The 11,098-nt window shown below is 35.8% G+C and overlaps 2 long non-coding RNA genes across 2 annotated transcripts; both read right to left on the bottom strand.

Moving 5' to 3' along the window:
* Positions 1 to 336: 336 nt before the first annotated feature.
* On the bottom strand, positions 337 to 3,083 carry LOC130470244 (uncharacterized). The gene is made up of 4 exons (XR_008930187.1): positions 2,522 to 3,083; positions 2,194 to 2,432; positions 1,617 to 1,680; positions 337 to 598 (listed from the first exon to the last, which is right to left on the bottom strand). It is a non-coding gene; the product is annotated as an uncharacterized lncRNA (long non-coding RNA).
* Positions 3,084 to 8,155: 5,072 nt separating this feature from the next.
* LOC130470245 (uncharacterized) lies at positions 8,156 to 10,775 on the bottom strand. Its single transcript, XR_008930188.1, has 4 exons — positions 10,341 to 10,775; positions 10,013 to 10,251; positions 9,436 to 9,499; positions 8,156 to 8,417 (listed from the first exon to the last, which is right to left on the bottom strand). It is a non-coding gene; the product is annotated as an uncharacterized lncRNA (long non-coding RNA).
* Between the last annotated feature and the right edge of the window lie 323 nt (positions 10,776 to 11,098).

Below are 11,098 nucleotides of genomic sequence, written 5' to 3' on the forward strand. Positions count from 1 at the left end.
TTTTTTTTGTAAAATATGTCTTATAGGGTATATCGATTGACAAATAAAATATTAATTTAAAACCATATCTAATATCGTTAGTGATAAAATACGGGATATTACATTCTATCCTCCTTAAAGAAAGATTCGTCCTCGAATCTTAAAGCATAGGGAATGTTAACTGTATAACCTTACCCCAATTAATGACAACCAAAGTAACGAATTACTTATTTATCACGGGTGTGAAACTAAGACATTTAAATCCGTCCCCCTTAATGTAACACCCCGACAATTCTCTCTTTTCTAAAATAATCTTTTAATATAAAACGTAGAGAATTATCAAGGCATTATCGCCCGTGTAAAAACGTAACGGCTTATTCAGAATTTTGCAGCGGAAAACATAAAACTAACTTTTAGGTTCATAAATAATCTATTACATATTAGGTCCAAACCAATTAACTGAAATAAGGAAATACGAATAGTACGACAAATTTCAAATCCAAGTTAACAAATTAAATCACTCAAGTAAACAAATAGAACAACAAGCTCTCTAATCCCGATCCCAATGGTGCATCATCTTCAAACCTGTAGATGGGCAACGCTTATTGATCCTTAGAGACTGCTCACCAAAGATGGGTCATCACAGGATCAATAAGGCATAGCCATGATCAACACACACAAACAAAGCACGTAATCAGCAAAGCTGAGTACTACATACTAAAACAACAACAATCCTAGCATGATACTATCAAACCAACAACCCTAACATGATACTAATAAATATAAGTAAGGACAGACAAAACATAATAATTTGACGATTATACTTGACTAGACTAAGCTAGGCTTAATAACCATAATATTATTTTAGTTGAAATAGACAATGGACCGAGTTGACCATCCAGAAGTCTTCACTAAGGAAGACGAGGTACGGGCGCGACTCCGTAACCTCAGTGACCTGCGATATCGAGGAACGTTTAAATAAAAATAGGACACGGTGATCAATCCGGTCCCAGAAAAGGCCATGGGCTACCACCATGAACCCCAACTCCTGTTTGTCCGTCACTTCAGACGTGCACAGTCTAAAGCTATTGCTATTCAGTTTCACTTTACATGATTTACAAATTGAGATTCCGTTATGACTCAACCATTACATAAGACAGACAATTCACATTTGTTCACAACTGTTTTTATCTTGGAATTAAGTAAGTGATCATAAAAGCATCAATCAAGACTCATTCCAACTTAACCAACCTTTCCTTTAACCATGAGCAACCCTGTATATGGGCATAAAGTTTCAACTTACTAAACAAGGTCCTCCGCCCTTATAAAGTAGTGAAAAGATAGAAAGGGAACAACAACCAATTGATCCAACCCAATCATATAGAATAATCTAGTGTTCCCAACCAACATGTTTGTATCAAACATCCATACTAACATGTTACAGTTCTTATAGTGCAAAATAAGTTCAATAAGTTTGTCCAACAGTATTAAACATGCACATTCAATATAACCCAGTTCGTCCATAATATCAACATCACCAAGTTCAACAATAATATCAACATAACCAAGTTCAACAACAAGATTCAACATGGTTTCATCAATTAGCACACATTCCAAGCACACAGGTATGTACGTACCTTGCATAAACAACTAATAGGCCACTTTAACACTTTCAAAAGTCGCCTAAAGAGAATTCTCCGCCTAAAACAACCAACAAGGATTCCCAATCAATTTCTAATCATTCACAACTATAATAAAGCATTCTAAATACATCCTAAACATATTTAGAACCTTCCCCAATATCCAAACTTGAATGTTTGATTTCCTAACATCATAATTATTAAATTACTGATTGAAATTCGTTGAAAACTCTTCGCAAACATCATACTTTAAATTTTCAGCAATATAACTAATTTCAAACTACTCCCAAAACTTTGAAATCATAAAAACAATAACTTTAATAATTTATAATCATTCTACCATGATTTCAAAACTATTAAACCTTTAAAACCTTAAAATTTCATGCTTTAAATAATTAAAATTCAAATTCCAATTCAATTACATAATCTGAAAATTAATAATTTGATTATGCAAAACATATAATCTGAAATTCATAATTAAATTATAAAACTATAAAATTTAATTCAAGAAAACATAAATTAAATTAATTAAACATAATTAAAACATTAAATTAGCTTAGGGTTAGGAGTAAACCAAAAAGTGAAGGGAGGAAGAGCTGACGGCGGTTGGTGCAGCAGCACGGCGATGCCACAGTGGCAGCGCGGCGATGGGTGGTGGCGCAGCAGGGTGACCGAAGGTGGCTGGTGGTGCAAGCAGGAGGAAACGCACGCAGAGGAGAAAGAAAAGGAGGAGTGTTGATGCTTCGCGAAGGAGAAGGGAAGGGGCCAACGACCGGTGCTGGTTGGTTGGCGGCAGCGACGGGGTGCAGGTGGCTGTCGCAACAAATGAACACAAGCATTAAGGAGGAGAGAACGAAAGGGAGAAGGAAAACCGAAGGAGAAAAGGAGGAAGAAGAAGTTACCGGCGAGGAAGGTTGCACGCGACGGAGGAGGAGCGTCTGAGGTGGTTGGCCGGCGGCGTGAGGGACAACAGCAAGGAGGGCGGCGGTGGCTGAAGCAGAGAGAGAGTTTGCTTGCTTTTCACGTGAATTGGAGGAGAGGAGAGAAGAGGGTTTTTGGCTTTCTTGATTTTACGTGAAGTTGAATTATGGGTTGATAATATGGGTTTTCTTGTTTTGGGCTTTGTCAATTTGGGCTAGGATTAGAATTGAGTTTGTTTGAATCCAAAACCAGTTAATATTGTTTTCCAAATTCAATCGAACGTGTTTTCGCAATTCAAATTCTTTTCAACATAAAATTCTAAAATTATTTTTTTGATTTCATAAATCGTTGAAATATTTAGAACGTATAAAAATAAATTACGTTAAATATATATTTATTACTAAACTTCATAAATTCTATTTAATTATAAATAATATACGTTAAAATATATTTAATAAAATTTATAAATTTACGGGGGATTACAATCTACCCCTCTTAAAAGAAGTTTCGTCCCGAAACTTGACACGAAATTTCCCGCATTTTTCCCAAAAGCTTTTAACTTATTCTTACTAGAGAAGTACTTGTGCCACCGATGTGCACTCTTTTGCCAACTCAAAGCTATTTGTGTTACTCATGAACACCTTTTCTTATGCGGAGAATCTATTTGCTTTGCATTAACTTGTAAAATTTGCTAAAATAAGCAATAAAATGCATAAAAATTCCATAAAATAGGTAAAAAGCGTGAATTTCTATCGCATTCTACCCCCTTAAAGAAAACGAGTTACGCCCTCGTAACTCACCCCAGGGAATGACTTTGGATATTTCTACTTCAACGAATCATGCCCCCAAAGCTATATTTCCACTAAAATCATAGCAAGTGGGATTTCTACACTTCTTTCCACACAATGCCTCAACAGGTTCCATCTTAAAGCTCGCATAGTAACTATTGTTGCAAGAAATTCAATCACTCTAGTTGGTCTTCCCAATTACCCTTAAAGTCAATAACACAGGATCTCAACATATATTCCGTTAGTAATCTCAGTCTGTCTATCGGTTGCAGGGTGGAAAGAAATACTCATTTCAATGTCGTTCCCAAGATTCACTGGACCTTTTTGCCAAACTTTCGGACTTTTATGGTCGGTAAGGATCTTACATGTTTCCCCAGAAAAGTAATGTCTCCAAATCTTCAAAGCGGACACAATAAAGTTAGCTCTAGGTCATGGGTAGGGTAATTAGTTTCATAAGGTTTCAATTGACGCGACAACAGTTAAATCTAGAAAGCTTCCTCACATTTCTCAGTTCACTTGAATTTCGATTCCTTTTTCAACAAGTTGGTCATTGGTTTGCTTTCTTCCAAAAGTCCTTCACAGCCTCCTACAATGGTCATATAGGCTTAGAAAACTTCAAGTATCGGACACGTTCTTTGGAGTAGGTCACTCACTCACAGCTTGAATCTTAGCAGGATCTACAGAAACTCCTTTTGTTCAACTTTTCCTTTTTACCGAACCTCATTATGCTTTTCATGGGTGTATAACTTTTGGGCTTAACTCTTAGCTCTTGCACCAATTCATGTATTTCTTTTCATCTTTTCCAGACAACAAATGATTTCTAACGATCCTGGACCACTGGAATCTTCTCTTAAATTTATTTCCTTACGTAACATAGTTCTCAATCAATTTAGTCCTTCACTTTTCCGTCGGTGTAACTTATACACATATGACTTCAAGATTTGTATACTTTATTTAATAAAACTAGATTCTTTCTAAGCGTCTCCAAGTAATTCTCAAGTGTTTGTCATGCTCTTTTTCATTCCTTGAACAAATCGGGATATCATCAATAACATAATAACGAACTTAATTCGGAATTCGTGGAAAATCTTATCCATCAAATCCATAATTATGGCAGGTGCATTGGTTAACCCAAAAGACATTACTCTAAACCCATAATGACAATAACGAGTCCTAATGAGGTCTTATAGGCCCTTATCAGCTATCCTCAATTGGTGATACTTCAAACACAATCAGTCTTCAAGAACACACTCGCCCAATTCGATTGACCCAATATGTCATCTATCCTAGGCAAAGGATACTTGTTCTTGATGGTGTTTAGCTCCCTAAAATCGATGCATAATTCCATACTCTTATCTTTTCCTTAACAAACACACAGGAGCTCCCCACGGTGAAGCACTAGGCCTAATACACCCCTTAACGAAACAACTCTTGCAACTGTGTCATAATTAGCTCATTTCAGGAGGTGTTATTCTATATGGTGCTCTAGATATATGCGTCATTCTAGGAACTAAGTCTATATGGGACTCAACGGCTCTTAGCAAGTGGCATACCTGCAATCTCACTAGGAAACACATCCATGAATTCATTCACAATTGGAACATCCTCGATCTTCATTCCGACTTCTTAACTCACATCTAGCTCACACAACCGAAAAAGATAGTTCACAAGGCAAGTTCTTAAACAATTTGGTACACCTTATGGTTACAGCAGTAGGAATACTAACGGGTAAATCAATCACCTCAAAATCTACTAACTTCGAACTCTTAATAAGAGATGACGAAGCAAAAGAATAAGCTTTCCCTGAATCAAATAACTTTCTAACTAGCACGGAGTTAATAGAAAAGTAATAGAAACTAAGTCAACAGGTCGTTCACCTTCATTTCGACTTATCACAGACAGTTTACCCGGGGCCTTGTTATGGTTGTTATTCTAATTAGCAGACTTATGGAGGTTTCCTTGGCTGTCTTGCGACCCTATAGGCTTCGAACTCTAATTTCTTGACTGGTTAAATCCCGACTTCACCCGGTTACCAATCTCATTACCATTTTGTTCCTTTTTCCTGCTTAGTAAAGCACTCATACTTCCTATGCCCCTTTTTCTGACAATAGTTGCAGGTCACTAATTCTCCTTTGCAGTTCTTGCCAGGGTGATTGTTATTGCACATCTTACAGTGATACACTCTTTCAGGTTGGTTCCTATTGTTGTTCCCCTGATTGTTCCTTCCTTGAAAATTTTCATTTCCATTCCCATTCCTATTCTCATTCATATTCCTCTTGAAATTCCCTTGGTTTTTCCAGCATTAAACTCTTTTCTTTTCTCCCCAACAACATTTTTCTTGTCCATTCTGGACTACAGGCCATAAATATGAGCAGCCCCCCCCATACACAATATATAAAGACGTAAAGGTTTCCCCACCTAATCCTAAGGTGGTCATGCTATAAGTCTGCATAGTATTCAGCTATGGTCATGCTCCCTATGCTAAGGTTTATGAATTCCTAAGCTTTTTGCTTTCTCATAAAAGGTAGGGTAAAACTTTCCCCTTAAGACAGTAACAATTGAATCCTAATTGAATCTCTCAGCAGCGCTAAGCCTAGCTCTATTTTCTCTCCACCATAAATCAGCTTCATCTTTCAAGTACATGACAACTTGACCCACTCTCATGTTCTCAAGACATTTTACATCCCCAAACAGTTTCTCAAACTCTCTAACCTAGTTCTCTAAAAAAGTAGGATCAACTTGCCCCTTAATTCATGGTGGCTTAACTTTGGCTAGTCTCTCAAACATGTCCCCAGCAGGATCGGGACGCTCAATTCTCTCCTGGGTTAGCTTTTCCGCCAATAGGCGAATAGCAACAACTAGGTCATTATTGTTGGTCATCCTAGAGCGCGACCTGAGATTAATATACTCTACTTTAGGTATAAACATCACTTAATAGTATCCTGTACCACGTAATATCGCCTCAACAGACATAATTCACGTAAATCAAACAATCATTTACGAATATGCAACAATTATTTCAAGGTAATCTCCTTGAACATTCCTGAACGATATTCACATAGGAGACATTCAATTGAGGAACAAGGAACGAAATTCAATCATCACGAATAATAAGGTAGAATAAAGGAAGAAAACATTCTTCATCGTGTCCCAAAATGAACTCTTGATCCTTTGAATAATCAATAATCTAACTTTTATTCCTCAAAAGAGTGTGAAGAATAATTTCTAAACCGTAATAACGCATTTGTCCTCAAAATACCATAAAGGGGCTATTACATCCTTGAAAAGAATAAAGAATAACTCAAACTCCTATTGCTTTAACTTTAAACTGTTTTAGCTTTGCTACTTATTCTTTAAAACATAAAAGAACTAACTAACTTTACAACTTCAAATACTTGTGGCATCTTGCCTATCTGTTCTTTCCTAGGAAACTTGCGGAGTGAAATCTAGATCTTCAAGATTCGTCGAACTCTTCCTCTAGCTCCCTATCTGAATCACTAGAGATCTCAATGGTAGGCTCATGGGCCCCTGGGTTAGGGTTTCTCTGCCTCAACACCTACATTCTCATTCTCCACAGCTACATCATTTTCCTCTAGGTCATTATTTACACTTATTCCCATAGGTTCTTCTGTAACTGAATCCCCAACATGACTTCCTACGATTTTATCGTCTCTAAACCCACTTTCTGCTGCTTCAATAATGGTGGTCAGAATTTCTGAATCATATTTCCATCTACCATCCCAAGTCCCATACTTAGTCAAGTTTGGAGTTCCATTATCAGAATGCATGTCTTTAAACTTTTCCTTGAGTTCTAGGTATGGAAATTTGTTAGGTAAGCAATTAATGATAGTGGCTGGTATGATATCCTTTCTCATTAAGATAGGTTGCCCTTGAACTTTAGCATAATATTCACATCCAAACATGATTTTCTTCACGTAAATATCAGGGGTTTCTATATCAAGTTTCTCGAAGGATCCTATGTTGGTATACTTGGAAAGAAATATTTTATTCCTGAAATAAACAATTCCATGTCTCACTAACGATTTTCCAACCAAATCATAAACAAAGTTCAATAACGCAATAAGTTTGGTGGAAGCAAACAATTCTTTATGCACATGTAAATGTAACACTTAAACAATTAGCACACGCACGTACATAACAATCAATTTCTAAAGTTAGCGTTGACTAGCTACTAATGCACATATAATTCTACCTTATATGCCCTTCTTATACTACCCATCTCTCATAAACTAAAGCATTGGAATAATTTAAATAACAAGGTAAAAGGACGCTAATATAATAAAATTATAACATAGAATATTAATATAAATAAAAAATATAAAATAAATAAAGTAAAATAAATTAAGGAAATGCGTAGCGAATAAATTAGAAAATAAAGTTATTAATTCGAAAAAGATTTATATTTTCTAATAACGAATTCTAACTCTTGAAACAACTTAAAAAAATGTACTCATTTTTTTTTTTTTTTGAATAATAAATAATAAGAAAAATAAAAATGTCGAAAGTATCACTTTAACTTTAATAATAATTTGATTTCGAACTTAAATAAGAAATATTATATACTTTCAAACAGGATAAAAGGAAATCGGTCCCCCAAAAAAAAGTACCAATTTTTGAACACTATAATACGTAGAATCTCGATTTTTAAGAAATTTATTTTAAATAACTAGATAGTTAGGCGCCTAAAATTTATTAAAGTAAAACCTTAGCTTCTAGATACCACTTTGTAACACCCCGACAATTCTCTCTTTTCTAAAATAATCTTTTAATATAAAACGTAGAGAATTATCAAGGCATTATCGCCCGTGTAAAAACGTAACGGCTTATTCAGAATTTTGCAGCGGAAAACATAAAACTAACTTTTAGGTTCATAAATAATCTATTACATATTAGGTCCAAACCAATTAACTGAAATAAGGAAATACGAATAGTACGACAAATTTCAAATCCAAGTTAACAAATTAAATCACTCAAGTAAACAAATAGAACAACAAGCTCTCTAATCCCGATCCCAATGGTGCATCATCTTCAAACCTGTAGATGGGCAACGCTTATTGATCCTTAGAGACTGCTCACCAAAGATGGGTCATCACAGGATCAATAAGGCATAGCCATGATCAACACACACAAACAAAGCACGTAATCAGCAAAGCTGAGTACTACATACTAAAACAACAACAATCCTAGCATGATACTATCAAACCAACAACCCTAACATGATACTAATAAATATAAGTAAGGACAGACAAAACATAATAATTTGACGATTATACTTGACTAGACTAAGCTAGGCTTAATAACCATAATATTATTTTAGTTGAAATAGACAATGGACCGAGTTGACCATCCAGAAGTCTTCACTAAGGAAGACGAGGTACGGGCGCGACTCCGTAACCTCAGTGACCTGCGATATCGAGGAACGTTTAAATAAAAATAGGACACGGTGATCAATCCGGTCCCAGAAAAGGCCATGGGCTACCACCATGAACCCCAACTCCTGTTTGTCCGTCACTTCAGACGTGCACAGTCTAAAGCTATTGCTATTCAGTTTCACTTTACATGATTTACAAATTGAGATTCCGTTATGACTCAACCATTACATAAGACAGACAATTCACATTTGTTCACAACTGTTTTTATCTTGGAATTAAGTAAGTGATCATAAAAGCATCAATCAAGACTCATTCCAACTTAACCAACCTTTCCTTTAACCATGAGCAACCCTGTATATGGGCATAAAGTTTCAACTTACTAAACAAGGTCCTCCGCCCTTATAAAGTAGTGAAAAGATAGAAAGGGAACAACAACCAATTGATCCAACCCAATCATATAGAATAATCTAGTGTTCCCAACCAACATGTTTGTATCAAACATCCATACTAACATGTTACAGTTCTTATAGTGCAAAATAAGTTCAATAAGTTTGTCCAACAGTATTAAACATGCACATTCAATATAACCCAGTTCGTCCATAATATCAACATCACCAAGTTCAACAATAATATCAACATAACCAAGTTCAACAACAAGATTCAACATGGTTTCATCAATTAGCACACATTCCAAGCACACAGGTATGTACGTACCTTGCATAAACAACTAATAGGCCACTTTAACACTTTCAAAAGTCGCCTAAAGAGAATTCTCCGCCTAAAACAACCAACAAGGATTCCCAATCAATTTCTAATCATTCACAACTATAATAAAGCATTCTAAATACATCCTAAACATATTTAGAACCTTCCCCAATATCCAAACTTGAATGTTTGATTTCCTAACATCATAATTATTAAATTACTGATTGAAATTCGTTGAAAACTCTTCGCAAACATCATACTTTAAATTTTCAGCAATATAACTAATTTCAAACTACTCCCAAAACTTTGAAATCATAAAAACAATAACTTTAATAATTTATAATCATTCTACCATGATTTCAAAACTATTAAACCTTTAAAACCTTAAAATTTCATGCTTTAAATAATTAAAATTCAAATTCCAATTCAATTACATAATCTGAAAATTAATAATTTGATTATGCAAAACATATAATCTGAAATTCATAATTAAATTATAAAACTATAAAATTTAATTCAAGAAAACATAAATTAAATTAATTAAACATAATTAAAACATTAAATTAGCTTAGGGTTAGGAGTAAACCAAAAAGTGAAGGGAGGAAGAGCTGACGGCGGTTGGTGCAGCAGCACGGCGATGCCACAGTGGCAGCGCGGCGATGGGTGGTGGCGCAGCAGGGTGACCGAAGGTGGCTGGTGGTGCAAGCAGGAGGAAACGCACGCAGAGGAGAAAGAAAAGGAGGAGTGTTGATGCTTCGCGAAGGAGAAGGGAAGGGGCCAACGACCGGTGCTGGTTGGTTGGCGGCAGCGACGGGGTGCAGGTGGCTGTCGCAACAAATGAACACAAGCATTAAGGAGGAGAGAACGAAAGGGAGAAGGAAAACCGAAGGAGAAAAGGAGGAAGAAGAAGTTACCGGCGAGGAAGGTTGCACGCGACGGAGGAGGAGCGTCTGAGGTGGTTGGCCGGCGGCGTGAGGGACAACAGCAAGGAGGGCGGCGGTGGCTGAAGCAGAGAGAGAGTTTGCTTGCTTTTCACGTGAATTGGAGGAGAGGAGAGAAGAGGGTTTTTGGCTTTCTTGATTTTACGTGAAGTTGAATTATGGGTTGATAATATGGGTTTTCTTGTTTTGGGCTTTGTCAATTTGGGCTAGGATTAGAATTGAGTTTGTTTGAATCCAAAACCAGTTAATATTGTTTTCCAAATTCAATCGAACGTGTTTTCGCAATTCAAATTCTTTTCAACATAAAATTCTAAAATTATTTTTTTGATTTCATAAATCGTTGAAATATTTAGAACGTATAAAAATAAATTACGTTAAATATATATTTATTACTAAACTTCATAAATTCTATTTAATTATAAATAATATACGTTAAAATATATTTAATAAAATTTATAAATTTACGGGGGATTACACTTAAAGGGAGTTACGTCCCCGTAACTCAAGTAAATACCTGGTCAAATAATTCGGGATATTTCTGTCTCATGGTATCCTCTGCTTCCCAAGTAGCCTCCTCAGTTTGATGGTTCGACCATAAGACCTTTACTATCTTGACTTCCTTGTTTCTTGTTTTTCTCACTTTCTCATCTAATATTCTTATGGGTTTCTCCTCATAAGTCAAAGTCTCATCCAATTCTACTATTTCTGGCTCGATCACATGCGACGGATCA

This window comes from Spinacia oleracea, chromosome 3 (assembly GCF_020520425.1).
Source record: "Spinacia oleracea cultivar Varoflay chromosome 3, BTI_SOV_V1, whole genome shotgun sequence".
Taxonomy (NCBI): Eukaryota; Viridiplantae; Streptophyta; class Magnoliopsida; order Caryophyllales; family Amaranthaceae; genus Spinacia; species Spinacia oleracea.